Source organism: Malurus melanocephalus, unplaced genomic scaffold (assembly GCF_030028575.1).
Source record: "Malurus melanocephalus ecotype Western Australia unplaced genomic scaffold, MMel_1.1 scaffold_253, whole genome shotgun sequence".
Classification (NCBI taxonomy): Eukaryota; Metazoa; Chordata; class Aves; order Passeriformes; family Maluridae; genus Malurus; species Malurus melanocephalus.
This window is the reverse complement of record NW_026623485.1, coordinates 275705-287850: the sequence shown is the minus strand read 5'-3', so window position 1 is coordinate 287850 and position 12146 is coordinate 275705. Positions and strand designations below refer to the sequence as shown.

The 12146-nt window shown below is 40.8% G+C and overlaps 1 long non-coding RNA gene across 3 annotated transcripts in view; it reads left to right on the top strand.

Moving 5' to 3' along the window:
* The window catches only part of LOC130579076 (uncharacterized), a 45325-nt gene that overhangs the window by 23714 nt on the left and 9465 nt on the right, over positions 1–12146 (top strand). The gene's annotated exons all lie outside the window — the stretch shown is intronic.

Here is a 12146-nt window from a genome sequence, read left to right as displayed (position 1 = left end):
AGAACCTGGTCTGGCTGATCAGGTCTGATCTGTAAAAACCTGATCTTTTCCTGTCTCCTACAGAARTTAGGACTCTACTGGTATGGATTGTTRGGAATGACAAATCCCTTATCCAGTGATGACAACAGTACTTTTAGCCAGAATWTCTGGCCCAGGAATGTTCCCATCAGCTTTACATGGAAAAGTTTTGAGTCATGTCCAGAATTTTCTGTGCATCACTGACATATGTGGCTGACTGTATAACTGAACAGYTTTTGAGAAATCTCTGCTTCTCCAGTCACATCCTGCTGCCACCTGAGGTCAATGATAGATTTTTAGCTTCTTTAATGAGTCTGGGTGTCAGATACTGCTTGCCATCTCAGAAGAGTCCACAGGTTGATCACTGGTTTGAATGGGGCTCCCATGCCTTTAACCAGCTGCAGAACAAGTACTGCTTAACTTGTGTGAGCAACTCTGGAGACAGAAGGTTTGGATAATTCACACCTGCTCAATCAGCTGTGGTTGTGATTTTTATTGTACTCTGTCATCTCCAAACTCCTCCTTGCACTCCCAGTTTGGGATTCCCCGAAATGGTTTGAGATTGTGTTTTTGAGGTTATGGTCTTTTAGAAAGATGAAATCTCCCCAACTTTGCAGGCACAGCAGTCTCTTYAGGTCCTAGAGTTATTGTTTAATCTGTGAACTGCATATTTGGCTCAGGAAGAGACAAAGCAGGAAGGATTTGCCTGTTCAAATACAGATTTTGCTTTGGAGCTGGTTATCTCGGTCTCTTGGTAGCAGTGGAAAGGAACAGGTGTTGCTGGGATGTGACTCATCCCATCCAAGGCAGTGTCCCAACAACCATCTGGCCGCTCAGCCCATCACAAACAATGTGGTACAAGTTTCATCAGAGCACGATTTATTCATGCCAGGAGTAAATAATCCATGTTTCCTTTAYAAGCTCAAAGCATCTTTGTTGTTAGTTGAGAATTACATTATGTTTATTTGACCCATGCATATTTCTCTTCACAATAATAGTTTGATTACTGTTGTGACAGGTTTWCATTGTCTAATCTCTGTTCCTTGTGCTAATTGAACAGAGAAAGAAATATGCAGGGGTTAAAAGAGATTTTGGCTATTTTAAATGGAATAGATGGCCAAGTGTCTGTCCAAGTGCATTTGTACTTCATCAACTGAGAGCGAAACTGCAGGTTTTCCATTCATAACAAGTTGAGAGTAACAGTCTCATTCCTGTTAAACAGTTGTTCTTATTTTACCCTTGTGCTGGCAAATGCAGCTTTTGGMGGACTCTGAATTTGAATAAAGCCTTCCCCATTTCAGGCTGAGAGAAGYTTTGTGTCACAGGAAACAGCACACTTATGGCTCTATCTGTGCTGTAGCTCTCATTTTCAAGTGTGCCAAAAAGGATAGAATTCAAGGGCAGTCTAAAGAGATTAATCTTTCTCTGTTAGCAAGTCTTGGTGAACAAATCCTGGCAATATTCCTCTTTCAGGGTATTTACAGAATACTTTGACATCTAACGTTTCTTTTAGAATATGAAACCAGACTGGGAGAATTGCTGGAGTGTTAATTTACTACCTGGTGTCTGTCTCCTGGAGGAAGAAGAAAAAAAACTGGAAAGCAGTAGTCTCCCACTGGAATCTTGGCTTGAGGTGAATAGATGAATGACAGCATCTTTGTTCTGCAGTAGGGCCTGTCTGACCTTTTCTTTCCTGTTGAGTTGTGAAACAACAAAGTAAACATTTAACTGAATGTGGCAGCCTGGGACAATTGGCGCTATTGTAGCAGGAACGCCAGTCCCTTTACTGTGCATAAATTCTCTTTGCTGGCAATGCTAATAGAGCTGCAGTGGAAGAAAGCCAGGCCTTTCATTGGGCAAGACYCAAATTTGAGCAGAAATACAAGCAGTGTGTGGCTTGGTCCTTGGAATTGTCCTGGGTGCAGCAGGGCTGMTGAGGATTGCCCATGGTCAGAGCCCTTTCAAAAGGATTTTGTTTGTAGCATAGGAAATTGGTTTGTAATACTGAAATCTTCAAAGTCCTGCCATGAGGGTTGTTTGGAGTTGTTGGATATGATTTTTTAAAAAATCAATTAAATAAAACAATTACAAAGTGGAATTGCTGAGATGTATTCCTTGTACAAAGAGGAATCATTTTCAAACTTCTTTCCTGGATCTCATGGCACTGTCATGATCCTGCATTCCCAGCTGATGTGGGCTTCTGAGCATGAATAAACCCATGACCTCTAAAATGCTATAAATTTACCTGAATTTAATATTCATCCAGMTCACATGTACCTAGTCTATCCCTTGTTCCAGCTTAACAGTTCACACCAGCCTTCAGTTGTGCTTAGTGATGATTTGTCAMRAMGTTGGAGGCTGCATAACCTCCTGAGGAAGCCCTGGCTAATAGTGATGTATTACCCCTGACCTTGCCTGTTTCCAGTCCATGAGAACATTTTTGTCYTGCTTTTCTACTGTACATGTAAATAAACTTTGCAAGTAGAAAGRGGCAGCCTARGAATACWTTCATTTTAATGGTAGTTCTGCCTATCTGATAAATCTGCCCTGCTCAGTTTATTGTGTTTATTGTGTGCTTTCTTATTTTAGAGCAGACTGAAAAGTGAATTGCTTTTAAAGAGATTGCATKCCAGTAAGGATGGTGCATGTTTAATGGACATTTAATCCACTTACATTTATAAAGTTTTACTTTCTCCTCTCAACTRTGCTAGAATGCAGATGCCCATTTCTTCTGACTTCCTGTAATTAATTTGATTGACTGAATCAAGTCTGCATTTGGAATATACTTGCTTTCAGAGAGCAAGCCTTATGGGGGGAAAAAAAAAAAGCAGTGAGGCAGTGTATCAGCTGCACAAAGGTCTGCCTTGTATCAATCCCTTGGSCCCTAGAGAGCCTTTTCCTCTCTACAACACCTGAATGTTCTCAATCTGTTCAATCAGAGAGTTGTGGAATAATTCTGTCATATATGCAAAATTAATGTATTTCAAAATGTCAAAAAAAGCAACAAAATACKTGGTATATACACAGCTGACCACTGAGCCCTGCCATTTTGTGAATAGGAAATTCTTTGTTGTTTTGGACTCCCTGGATCCACTTTCTTTTATTCTGAGACTCTGGTCTAGACAGTTTTCACAAGGATGTATTTCCCAAGTTGTTTTTTAGAGGGACTTTTATCACACTCTTTGATTTGCCAAGCTCCTACCCTGGCAAGGCAATCTTGCCCCTTCTCTGTGACAAAAATTAAGGGTATTAAAACTGACACCCAGTTTTCCCAACATGTTGCTCCTCTGTTTGTTCTTTCTGCATTGCCTAATGTAAATGTATTCCTCTTGGCCACAGGAGAACTTTTTTTGTAAAAAAAATATATAGTCCAATAATCATTAAATTGCTTTTACCTTCCAKTTCATAACATCATTGTACATCAGTTCTTTGCCAGATGGGCTCTTATGGCTTCCTAGGAGATGTCTTAGGGATCTCTTAAAATTTTTGTGACTTAGACCTGTCACAATTCTCATGTCTTCTGTTTTGTGGTGCTTCATTTGGATGAGGATGGACTTCAAGAGCTGGATTTGTTGGACTGCAGCTCAATGAAATTTTTTGTTAAGTATTTTATAGCAGGCTGTGCACAATTATTACAGTGTATAAAAATCATAATACTGTTACTTCTTCGTGGCTTAAAATGGACTACAATGTTGTTTAAAGAGAAAAGGAATCCAAACAGCTGAACTGTTTGAGGTGTCCACCTTCTAGCAGTGAATGTTACAGCCTTGCTGAAAGCACAGACAGGACAAAGCCAATCCTGTGAATTTTTCTTCTTTGGAGCAAGGTGATTAATTGCTGAAGTTCAATATTGATCTGGACTRGGCATGGAAATGCTGTCATGCCTTTGCTCATGTGGATGAAGGATTATGAGGGAAGTTGGTATTGCCAATTAATGCCTAAATACKGCACCTTACCCTGCCTGATTGCTCTATTTTTGGGTAACTGTCTCTAAACAGAGAATGTTTTACAAAGTCAGGAAAAAAAAAGAAATGAGTTAATAGACTTTAGGGGCTGTAATGTAAGTGAGGAGTCATCTCACATGGAGACAGTGAAAAGTCTTATCCTTTTGGCTCTTTGCTGCTCCTGGTGGGGTTTATCCCTGAGTGCAATGTGGCATTGTCTGTGTGTGACCCTTATGTTTGTTTAGCACTGCAAGTCTTGTTCAGTGGTTTTGCTSTTGCCCTAATTCTTTCAGGGAGATAATCTCTCTGCTTTAGAGTTTCGTCTCCAAAAGATTATTTTAACTTCTCAAAATAYAATAAAAGACTGTGAAGATGGGAGGCTTGAAAACTATTGTTCATCTSTTTCCCTCATGGGAAGGTTTATTGCTGTCCTGTTGGCAAGCAAAACACACACTTCTTTTTTTATAGAAGCAAGATTTATGTTTCTTCTGGCCTGTTTAAATTCACTCAGTCCTTCTRGAGTTCATCCAATCCTAAGTTTTCAGACTTGAAACAAAACACAGGCATTGGTTTGTTTAGCTCCATTTCAAGTATGGAGATTTTAAAGCTGTGAGGTTTTTTTAAATAATGTTTTGCTTCTCTAAATAAGGATCTTTGTAGGACTGACTCCAGGCTTTTTATTTTTTTCTTTCTCTCTCTCTCTCTCTCTTTTTTTTTTATTTTTTATTTTTTGATACACCATAGCATTAAAAAAACTACTTTTAAACTGTCAGGATCTAAGAACACACACACACACATCTATATCTATATATATCTATATCTATATCTATAACATATCTATATATAAAAACAAAAAACAACCAATGGAAAAAAAAAAAAATAACCATAAGTCTTTCCTTGAAGAAAAGTATTTAATTCACTATTTCCAAAGGCAAGGCACTGGAAAACTGAGGATGATTTGTCACTAGTGAGGTGATTGCTCAGTCATTTGAAATTTATCAACACTGTCTGGGTTTCTTCCTGAGGATTTTATCCAGCTCACCCTTGCTCTTTGCCTTCGGAAGTGACTGTGTAAAACTTTAGGTGTCTGTGGTGTCAGATCACAGCAGAGTATCCCATTAGTTCTCTCCAGATTTAAATTTTAATGATTTTCTTTTTCAAGATCCACCTGTCCAACGAGTTTTGTTACTTAAAAACAGTCAGCTCTGTAGAAGTTTGACATGTGTGTAGCTTTTCAAGTGAAGGTRCAGAAACCTTTTGCAATCTCAAAACATTGAGGCAGGACAAGAGGCAGATGAAGATTTTGGCTGCACAGGAGCTTTGTACAGAGTTGCTACAGGGGAAGAGGATTTGGGTGGCAGAACTGGGCAGAGGTGGGAAGGAAATGAGAAAGGGACTGTCCTCTCCTGCACYTCTTCTCCTGGAGAGGACAGAGGACAAACCCAGACATCTCATGTTAATTTTTTACTCCTGCCTTTTTCCAGTTTTCAGCAATTCAGCCATCTGTATGAATATCCAACTTCTTGCCAGAAACAGCTGCTCTGTGCTGCCCTGAGGARCTCTGCTCTGCTTTTTGTGGAACTCTGAACAAAGCCATTTCTTTGTTCCATCTCCCRCAGTTGTGAAAAGAATAGCATTTTAAACACTCTACGGGAGGTTTTATGCAAGCCTAAAAATACCTTATGGACAAGAATATTGTGCTGTGTTATTTCTTCAGCTGATTTTACTGTCATGAACTTTTCACAGCAGTTGCAGTCACACTCAGGATGGACAGTGTCTGTCACACTGAATGTAACAAAACTTTAAAGCAGATACAGACTGACAGTCCATAACTGTTACTTAGGGAAACACTGAATTTTTGGRAGTGGACTTGATACTGCTCTTTTAGTCTCCAAAGGTGTACATACATATCAATGCTACCTGGATTTTCTTGAAATCAGACTGTAGTATACCAAGAGGGAAAGGAGGGGGATATTAGTTTCAGTTTTGTCTTGTTAACAGGAGATTTTTACTAGAAATGAGAATTCAGGTTGCGTGGAGTAAATTGTTTTCCTCAGTGAATAGTGTTTCTTTGAATAAAAACTCCTGAGTTCTCAGACCACCTGTTTAACATTTCTATATGTCCTAATATTTCCCTAATAATTAACGATTACGGTGTAATGGTTAGTTCTATKTAATTCCTCTGTTAAGAGCATTTCTTGGGAAAATAAGGTTAATGAGAAGTTAAGAAATTTGACTGTCAGAATTTTGTGTTTCTTGTTTCTCAAAACTGACTTTTAGATGGGTGTTTGACTATTTGGTGAGGATGAGTACAATCCCATCCATGAAAATTGAGAAGTATCATAGTCTTAGTTATTCTCATTTTCAAATCCATTTTGGAAGAAAGGGAGCTGTTGTGCAAGAATACTCTGAGTCAAACTTCATCAAGTTTGTCTCTCCACACTTTTTGTCAGCTGGTTTCTGAGCAAATGTGGTAGCTGGGGTGTTATTACACAGGAATCTGTCATGACAGGGAGTGGAGGAGAATTTTATTGATCTGAGTTGAAGACAGCAGAGATCTGTAAATCAGGCAAGGGCCACAAAATCCATTTAAACTTGAGTTACACTAATTCAGCTATTTCCAGAGCTGCTTTCTTTGACAGATCAGCAAACTCTGTTTTCTTTGAAAGTGGCAGCATAACAAACTGCATGGTGTGTATTCAATATTCCCCACTTGGTCAAAAGAGCATCCTTTTTCTGCAAGGGCAAGCCAGGTAGAATTCAGTTTACAAAATCGAAGTGACATAGTGTAGCACTGGAGGAACAAAACTAGGTGGTCAGGAGAGATGCTCATTCTTAGTAGCCAATTCTAGTAACTGCCCTTCTCTCTGTAGCAAAATATGAACATAAAATTGGAAATAACTTGTGGTTCATGTGCTTCATGAGTTCAGTTTGGAAACACACACACACACTAACAGAAGTAACAAGAGTTTCCTCAGGGTCACATTCAGTTATGTCAGTTTGAATGGCATTCATTCACATTCATTTGGCTCTAAATAATGTAGTTTGRTTCATGCTCATCCAAAGTGAAAAATTTTGGGATGTATAGAATACCCCTGTTTTTTCCATGTGAAGTCAATGGCAACGAAGTGACACTACAGTCAGCAGATCCATTCTCATTACTGCCCCAGCACTGGACCAGCATTCTCACTGGATATCCAGTATGTGTTAATTAGCATTAGCTTTTTAAAATATGTGYAAGAAATATTGTCCCCCACCAGAAAAACAAAAATTGTTGCTCAAAAAGTGAGTAATCAAATATTTGGTTACTTTTTGTGTAGGACAAGTAGTCTCTTATTAGGATTGTAGGCTCATAATTCTACAAAGATGCAGATGTAATCTATTTCAGGATGAAAGGATAAAACCACAAATYCCACTTAACAGTGRATCTCTAGCAATAAGTAGCCATRCCATTTTATGGCTAATATCCARCATGAGAGTTAATATTAAGGGCACACTTGTACCTGTTCCACAGTGAAGWCTAACTTGAATATTGCCTGTAAGACAGGAATCAAACACTGTATGGGAAACATGGCTAAACATTCTTGGAATGGATAAATTGTTTTGCAGTCATTTTGCTAATTAYTGGTTAATTTATCCTCTTAGTTTCAGAATAGGTCTCTTCAGACTAAAATGTCCGTGTAAAATGTTATATTGCAAATTCCTAGTGGTCAGTCCTGGCTCTTTATGTTACAATATTTGTTACAAATAACATATGCATTTGGTTTGAAATGGCAATACATTTGTGCAATACATTTATTTGCTGAYTCTTATTATAAAACATAACTCCACRTTASAATAGTTTTTGAGTTACACAGTTTATTCATATTTTTGGGATCTGGAAATCCTGAGRGGCTTGGTTTTTTGTTATGCTGGTTGGTTTGTTCATGTCTTCTGTGGATCCTGTCCCCCCTGAGTGTGCTGACACGGTTTCAGCAGTTTATCCATTGGATATTGCACAACTGGGGYAGAAGAAGAAGCAGAGGTGCTCTGTAAACTCTGAGTGACATGGCAGAAATCAACGTGGCTGAATAAAAACCTGTTATCCAACTTGTGAAGGCATGAGTCAGATGRGACTTGAAAGAGGATTTGCTGCCCTTGGACTGTTCTCCAGTGGCTATTGTGCATATTGTCCAGTTTATGCAGAGTTCAGGAGGCAGCAGTGGTGGAACCCAGAGGTTCTGCTGGTTATCCAGGGATCTGTGCTGTTAGCACTTCAGTGGTAAATTATAATATGTTCTGCTCACAACAGTGGTTTGGTGATTTGGTGTCATATTTGGTGGKTTAACTAATACTCAGAAGTGGAAACACAATACAAGTTTTAGAGATTAATTCAACATGTCCCAAACCCCAAAACCTGCACAAAACCAGACAAACCCAGTACTTCAGTATGAAATATTAATGCTGTGACCTCCGTATGGAAATACAGAAAAACAAGCAGTGACCACATTTGCTGATATATGAGAAACATAGCAGTAGCAATAGAATAATAACTTGTTATGAACAGTTAATTTTAATAAATTTACTTGTATGTTAGCCTTTTCCCTTCAGATTTTTCCTGGTTTTGGAGAGTGAAGGGTTTCCTCTGGACAGGGGAGGGCAYGGGGCTCTCTGTTTCTATTTCTTATAAATATGTTCCTTTTATTCTTCAGGAAAATACAGTAATACAAACTTTACTGAATGGTTTTAAATTGACATGGGGTTTCCAGAGCACGACAAAAATGTATGTGTTGTCTGGATTCAGTCCAAAGCATCTTTACTTGTGAACTGGCTTAGGCCAGAGAGACAGGATGTTCCACAGAGCAAAAACCATGTGATTAAAGAACATGAACAAACACAGAGTATATTATTAACAGAACACCAGAGTGCATTTCATGTTGGGTTTTCTGGCTGGTGACCCATGGAGTTGACTSAAAAAGTTAACAGAGAGACAAAGGTCCGGTCTGTTCTAACATAACTAACAATCACAAAAGATTCTCTGAAGCCTTCTCTCGTGTATGGTGGTCTGAAAGAGTTGTTCACACTGGCTCTGACAGGGCTGTAAATATATCCCAGTGAGATGCTGTGCTCAGGAACATGTCCTGAGAGAGTGTTACAGCATCTGCTGCAGAGGGGTTTTATCTTGATTCACCTTATGTCTAGAAATTAAGCTCCCTGTTGCCTCCAGGCTCATCATGCTGTCAACAGTATCTTCATTTCTCCCTTGTGCTCTGACTCACTCCTGTCAGTGCCATCCTGTCTGTCCTACTTTGTGGCCTCTTCCATTTTCAGGATGTGGCTGARTCCTCCACATCCTGATCAGCAGCTGTCTAGGCCACGATCTGTGTGGGCAGACCTTGAGTCACTCTGTTTTGTGGTGAGGATGCATGTAATTGAGGCATGAGGTGAAGGGTGTACAGTGTTTGAAGGCTTGTGCAGCGCTTGAATAGCAGCTGACAAAGAATTTTGATCATAAGCAGGTAGATAAGATAGAGTAGTCTTGACTGGTCATGTCTGCCCTTACAGAGGATAATTGAAACAAAATTAACATTTTTTGTAGTTGTTSATAGCATTAGAAGGTTCTGCTCCTGGGCATTTGCATGCCTTTGACCCCAGAAAACCTGGAGAGATCCATGGATCTTCACCATGAGAATATTTCACTTGCTGTATTTTCCTGAAGAATAAAAAGAACCTGTTTACAAGAAATAGAAACAGCCCTGTGCCCTCCCCTTCCAAGAGGAAATCCTTCACTCTCCACAAGTTTTTTCAGGAAATTCAATCAGTTTTGGAGTGACTGTCTCCCATCCTCTTCACATTGATGTCTTTTCCTGGGAGCCTGCACTTCTACTCCCCTCTGCTAGCAGAGGGCTGAGGTGCCAGTGAGCCTGTGAATGTGTGTGGATCCTGGTGGTCTTTTACAAAAGYTTGTGCTGTTCTGCAACGTGATAAAGCAAATGGCCCTTGAAACTAATTTAAATGAATTATGTTTGGGAAAGAAAAGATTAGATATAAAAAGAATTTATTTAAAAAAAAAAAAGAAAAGGAACTATATACCTTTATCTTTTGCTTTCTGCTCTCTGGCAGTGTGTAGATCCCTCCAAAGGGTACATCAGGCCCATTTTCATTTACTTTCACAGAAGGTTACTTTATTACAAACAGACTTAAGTATTTGGGATCTTCCTTCTCAGGGGTTGCACAAATAATATATCCTTTTCCACTGGCATTTAACACTTCTAGCCAAATGGAGAGCTCTAGCTGCAGTTTAACTCCTCTCCAGTGTTCCAGGCTCATCATATTAAACATGCATTTTAGCCGGGAGGGAAAGGAGCTGTGGAAGCAGTGGGTGTTAGATCCCTGATAGGCAAGGCGCTGCTGGTGAAGATGACAGCTTTTCCTGTAGTGCCCAGGAATTGTCTCCTCCCTCGCAGAGATGCCAGCTGCCTTCCCACCCCATCCCCACGGTTAGTCAGCAGACTGTTCCAAAGCACAAGATATTGTTAAGGCKCTTCCTCTCTCAGCTTTGTTAACTCTTTCTTCGTTTTTTGGAGTTAACAAAGGAAGAAAGGGAGGTTTTGCCGAGGCGGCCCGGACGGGAGATGGCTCTGGAAGCAGGACGAGCTCTGTGGAGCAGCACGTCTCAGGCTGCGGGGGATGCTCCGGGCTGGGCGCCGGGAACGGGGGGTGCAGCCGAGTCACAAAGCAGCAGAACCGGGAGGGCCGGGCCGACACCGCCTGAGTCACCCGGAGCCGGCAGCAGGGCACAGGATGGCCCTGAGCCTGCAGCCAGAGCTCCAAAAGCGGCTCCTGCACCTCAGCAGCCTCTGCAGTGGGGAATAGTGAGGGCAGCAGGATCAGGGGAGGCCCCTGTGCTCGGTGCTGCTGAGGCTGCACCTCCAGTGCTGTGTCCAGTTCTGACCCCCCCAATTTAGGAAGGACATTGAGGGGCTGCAGCGTGTCCAGAGAAGGGTGAACAGTCTGGAACACGAGTCCTGTGGGGAGCAGCTGAGGGAGCTGGGGTTGTTTATCCTGGAGAAGAGGAGGCTCTGGAGAGACCTCATCCCCCTTTAGAGCCTCCTGACAGGAGGGTGCAGCCCCCGGGTGGGGGTCGGTTCTCTCCTCCCAGGCAAAAGAGACAGGACAAGAGGACACAGCCTTAAGCTGCACCTGAGGAGGTTTAGGCTGGACATTAGGAAGAGTTTCTTCCCAGAAAGGCTGATCAGGCACTGGAATGGACTGCCCATGGAGGTGGTGGTGTCACCATCCCTGGAGGTGTTCAAGGACAGACTGGATGTGACACTCAGTGCCATGCTCTGGTGACAAGGTGGTGTTGAGTTATAGCTTGGGCTCGATGATCTCAGAGGTCTTTTCCATCCTAATTGATTCCATGCCTGTGATTGTGTCTCTGAGAAACACTATTCAATGGCAGGTAATTGGTAGTGCTCTGGTTTCCTGTGGCTTACCGCCTGTTCATTTGTGTTGGGGCTGCTCAGCTGCTTTGTGAACCTGGAAATGTGCTTGAAAGCTGATGAGCTCCCAACWCAAAGTAAAACCTACAGTGCTTTTAGATCTCATCCACCAGAACTGTGGGGCTTTCTGTGAAGCTCTGGTTCAGGTTTGCATGTAATAGTGAAATGAAAACTTGGCACTTCTTTCAGGCTCATTTAGAGAAATGTCCCTAGGTAATGAAACAATTAAAGGACCAAATTATCCTTCAGTACTTGCATTCTTCAAAAAAAGGCAAATATTTTAGAATCCTGTAGCAGTCAAGAGGTACCAGTGAAATCAGCTGGCCTAGAAATCATTTCATGTGTCCTTGGTATGAAAATGCATTGAAGTTTCACAACAAAAAAGCAAACATAACTTACTGTGACCTGTTTTCTAGCCTTGGGACAAGATTAAATTTGAACTGGTGACAGGTATCAAAGTATTTGCTTAAGCAAACAGAGTAAAAGTTACTTAAGTCTTTTGGAATGTTCAGTCACCCATTTCTGCATGATTTGCATGATAAAATCTCAAAGAATGGAATAGAAACACTTTTCATATGTAAAGTAACAATCATCAGGTTCTTCCAGAATGTTCTATCTTCATACTGAAATGTTCTGCAGATTTTTCTGTAAGTTRGGTGGAGTAAAAAGGCAAATTTATAATTAAAAAGCAGTTTTCTGA